Source organism: Penaeus monodon, chromosome 14, assembly GCF_015228065.2.
Source record: "Penaeus monodon isolate SGIC_2016 chromosome 14, NSTDA_Pmon_1, whole genome shotgun sequence".
NCBI classification, from domain to species: domain Eukaryota; kingdom Metazoa; phylum Arthropoda; class Malacostraca; order Decapoda; family Penaeidae; genus Penaeus; species Penaeus monodon.
In genome coordinates, this window is record NC_051399.1 from 36,937,820 (window position 1) to 36,942,819 (window position 5,000).

The 5,000-nt window shown below is 45.3% G+C and overlaps 1 protein-coding gene across 1 annotated transcript in view; it reads right to left on the reverse strand.

Annotated features, from left to right (window-relative positions):
• Nucleotides 1–2,565, reverse strand: part of LOC119581081 (arginine-glutamic acid dipeptide repeats protein-like) — a gene marked incomplete in the record, with an annotated part of 51,640 nt that extends 49,075 nt beyond the window's left edge. Inside the window, 1 exon segment of the mRNA XM_037929400.1 lies at nucleotides 2,456–2,565.
• Nucleotides 2,566–5,000: the final 2,435 nt, after the last annotated feature.

The window sequence follows — 5,000 nt, forward strand, 5'->3', positions numbered from 1 at the left end:
TGTTAGATAGAATGTATAGTTATGTATTGTATATTATATGTGTATGTGTTGTTAGTGTATGTATTTGTTGTGTGGTTTTGTTTTGTTTGTTATGTTGTTTGTTTGTTGTGTATGTTTGGGTGTGTTGTATGTGGTATGTATTGAAAGTGTTGTTTTAAAAATGTGTTTTATTGATGTGTATGTATATGTAATGTATTATGAATGTTTGTATATGTTGTAATTTGTTGTTTATTTGTGTTTTATTTTTTTTATTTTTTAAAAAATTTTTTTTTGTTGTTTGTGTTGTTGGGGGGGAAAAAAAAGGGGACCCCCTGTATTAGGGTTTTATGTATGTTAGTATGATGTGTTGTATGTATGTTTGGGTGTTGGGGGTTTTGAGTGTGTGTGTGTGGTGTTGTGTGTGTGTGGGTTGTGTGTGTTGTGGGTGTGGGGTGTTTTGGGGTGTTTGTGTTGTTGTGTGTGTGTTTTTTGTGGTTGTTTTTGTGTGTATTTTGTTGTGTGTTGTTGATGTTGGTAAATTGGGAAAATGTGTGGGGTGGTGGTGGTTTTGGGGTGTTTTGTGTGTTGTGTGTGTGGTGGTTGTGTGTTGGTTTTTTGTGTGTGTGTGTGTTTGTGTGTGTGTGTGTGGTGTGTGTGTGTGTGGTCCTGTGTTGTGTGTGGTGGTGGGGTGCCTGGTGGTGTGTGTGGTGTGTGGTGTGTGTGTGTGTGTGTGTGTGTGTGTGTGTGTGTGTGTGTGTGTGTGTGTGTGTGTGTGTGTGTGTGTGTGTGTGTGTGTGTGTGTGTATTCTACTAGTAGAAATACAAACCCACAAAAGATTTAGAACTTATATCTACAATCATTCACATTTTCCTTTTTACATTTGCTTTATCAAGGATCTCTTCACTCCATACCTCTTGTTCTTTATGTTTCCCCAATATTACCAATAAAAATATGCTAGATATCATTATCTTTCCTAATCTACAACCCCAAAGCCTTAAAAAAAAGAAATACTTATCTCTTTACAATCTATGAATGTATCAAACAGTCACATCTAAAACCATTATCTTTTACCATTATGTTACTCTATCTCTGTATCTTTTTTTAACTTGGTCTCCAATTCAACATACCACGAAATGTAACTAAAACCCCTATGGTACAAATCATTGTTTAAAAGAGAACCACACGAAGCAACACATTAGATTCCATGCTTCGTGCTCTGGCAACTTATTTGCTTCATGTACGTTCAACAAGAGAGAACTTTGAGCAATGCATTATTTACGATAAATCACCAAGGAGGTTTAAAAGCTCTATCTTGGTGATATAAAATGACAGATGGAGGGCCACACTATAACAGCATACCCATATAAGTCGTAAATTTGTTGGCTTTTGAAGTGATTGTGGCCCCATGTTTTATCTGCCGCAGATTATTTTCCATACTAAATAATGCTGTTTTAAGCATTCTTTACGGCTATTACCCTTGCTTTCCTCAATTTCTGTGGGGTCCTATTCCGATCATTCACCAAAGCTGACATCCATAAACATAAATGGGATATTTTCACAGCCACGAGTTTTAGAAAATGATGCTTAATCAAAATATGCCGCTTCAAAAACAGTGCATCTCTTACAGCATACAATCATAAACAACGATACAAAACGCACCTCCAGATAAAAAAGAAAAAAACGTAAACAATATCTGCAGAGATTCTCAAAAATGCTAAATACCATGCCATTGGAATACCACAGGAAAAAACAAAATGCGGTTAACAGCAAGGCCCACAACCACAACCTCCTGATCTACAACCCCAAACCATGCAACACCCATGCACCCAACATGCACACCACCACCACCCATACAATGAAACAACCTCGACCTCAACCTCAACGTCATAGAGACTAAAATCCTTAAAATAAAATCCCCAGGAGGAACCAACCCCGGCAGGACTCCATAGGCCTAATGGGACCCTCCTTTACAACCCCGGGAGGAACCAGGCCCTTAGAAGGCGTGCTCCTCCTACAAGCGCAAGCCCGAACTCGAAAGCCACGACCTCCACACCTCGACACCACCCTCGCAGGACTCGCAGGACTCGCAGGACTCGCAGGACCTCGCAGGACTCGCAGGACCTCCTTCACAGCCCCGGGAGGACCCAGGTCTTCACACCAAGCCAGTCTCACGCCTCGAAAACATGTTCTCTTTCTTTTCTCGCTCTTTTCTGGAGGCTGGGCGCGGCGACACGCGAATAGAGCGGAGGCAAGGAAATCCCGGGAGAGGAAAAAAAGGAAAGGAGAGCGCTGATTAAACAATTAATTAATTAAGAGATGATCACATAGCGGCTCCAGTCAACGAACGCCGCTGCTTCGGGCTAACTTGTGACACTTCGACCGTGTTTTCTCCCTCTCGCGGGCTGTTTTTCCCCCCCTTCTCCTTCCCTTCTTTTCCACTGCGATCGTCCGCACAGTGCGCACTTGAGGGCTTACCTTAGAAACGCCATTTCGTCCATAATTTCGACTCATTTGCGATAATAATTCGACCAAACCTCATGAAGACACCAAGCTCTTCCTCCAACGCGGTGCCGGGGTCAGGGGAAAAGGTGTCGTACCGCGCACTCCTTCCAGCTGTCTACTCTCCTTATTTCTTGGCTTCTCGCTGACATATTAACGATTTTTGGGCGATATTCCGAAATCATTTGAACTACCTGACGCTCTTAGTTATACATACCATTTATTTTCCGGTGAATGAAATATATCCGTCGTACGCCATCGTAACTTGCAAGGCCACCGCGGAAATATTTCGTGGTGTCGGTCTTTCTTTTGTTCTGTGTTATTCCGATATATATTGACATTGTGCTGATGCGAATGTATTTAAGCGTGTGATTATGTTGATTTAAGTTTTGCCGTAATATTGATTTCCTCTACATGACTGATTTGCGATCTCCAAGGCAGTTCCAGGCGTTGGAGTATATGCTGTTCTTGCCCCCAAGATCCCACGCGTTTTTTTTTTTTTTTTTTTTCTTCCGACAATTGTGGACGTGGTTATTAATTCTTTAAAGATTTGTCGAGGGGAGGTCTCTTGGCTACTCACACGGTACGTATTGCAGTTGACGGAAAAAGGTCGAACTCAAAAGAGAAAAACGTCGTGTACAAACATATCCCTCCCCCCTCCCCCGTTCCCCCCTCCCCCTCATTCTCTTTGGTCACGGGTTAGTGGCAGTGGGGTCATGGGACTGGGGTCCTGGGGTAGGGGACGGGAGGGGAGGGGGTCTGAGGTCATGGAGAGAGTATATCTGGAATCATGGGTAGGGAATGAACTTTTCTGGAATCATGGGAAGGGATGGGGAGGGGGGGGGCTGTGAATACGGTACAGGATGCTTGGGGTCCATTTGGGGAGGTAGGAGAAGAAAGTCATGGGGAAGCCGGGGGAGAATAAGAAATGGGGTCCAGCGTCACTGGGAGGCGGGCGGAGGGGGTAAAGAAGGGATCTGGGGTCATGTAGGTAGAGGGGGGAGGGGTCCATAAAGAGAGAAAAAACAAGCGTCTGGGGTCCGTGGACATGAGAGTAGGGAGGGGAAAGGGACAGGGGTCAGTAGAGGGAGGAAAGGGGTCTTGGATTCTGGGGTCATGGGAGGGGAAGGGGAAGGGGGCTGGGGTCATGCCAGGGGATAAGGAAGGGGTTTAGGATCTGGGGTCATGCGGGGGGGGAAGGGGTCTGGGGTCATGCGGGTCTGAGGGGGTCTCTCGACTAATGAGGGTGACGTTTCAGACGCATCTGCCTTTCTTGCGGTCATGTCGCTTGTAAATTATTCATGGCTTGTGAAAAAAAAGCGTGCGCATGTATGTGTGTATGTGCACGCGTGTACGTGTGTGTTTAACCCGTGTGTTCGCCTGTCTTATTTGGTGTGAATTAAAAGCCTTATCAGACGCGCTGTCCAAGGGAAGGGGGAGGGAGGGAGGGAAGGAAGGAAGGAGGGAGAGATATTGAGGGAAGGAGGAGAAGAAAGGATAGAGGGAAGGAGAGGAGACGGAAGGAAAGAGGGAGATTGGGATAGAGGGAAAGGAAATACAACGAGAAAAAAAGGGAGAGAAAATCTGATACGGGGGAGAATGAGACAGGAAGGTAGAGAAAGAGGGAATGAGGAAAAGCGAGAGGAAGAGAAGGAACAAAGAGGGAGGGAGGGAGAAGGAGTAAGGGTGTTGAGGGAGAGTGCAAAGGAGAGAAGGAAGAAGGATGGATAGATAGAGGAAGGGAGGGAGGGAGGTAGAACAGATGGGGGGGAGGGGAGTATCTAATGCACAAGTTAATCAATTCTAATGGATCTTATGAATCATTAAACACGTGAAGCGGATTGTGGTGGTCTCGGGAAGGGGCGGGGGTGCAGGGACTGGGGGAGGGGGCGTGCATGCTGGCAAGAAATATGACTTGGCTTTCCTTTGTGAGCCTGTGCGTTTGTGCGGCCAGCGAGGAATAGAGAGAGAGTGAGAAGGTAGATTAGATGTTATAGAGCGAATTTTTCTTTGTTACGGCGGAAAGTGTTATGTTTATTCTTTTTTCGGGAAAGGTAGAAAAAACATTACTTGAACGGAATGACAAACAAGCAAACACATGGTTTTCTTCTCTCTCTCTCTCTCTCTCTCTCTCTCTCTCTCTCTCTCTCTCTCTCTCTCTCTCTCTCTCTCTCTCTAACTCTCTCTCTCTCTCTCTCTCTCTCTCTCTCTCTCTCTCTCTCTCTCTCTCTCTCTCTCTCCTCCCCTCTCTCTCTCCTCTCTCTCTCTCTCTCTCTCTCTCTCTCTCTCTCTCTCTCTCTCTCTCTCTCTCTCTCTCTCCCCATCCTCACACACACACACACACACACACACCTACCACACACTCACACACACACACACCAACCACACACACACACACACACACACACACACACACACACACACACACACACACACAAACACACACTAACACATCCATAAACACACAAACATAAAGAAACAAACACGTTAGTAAGCTAAAATATCAACAAAGGCCTTAACA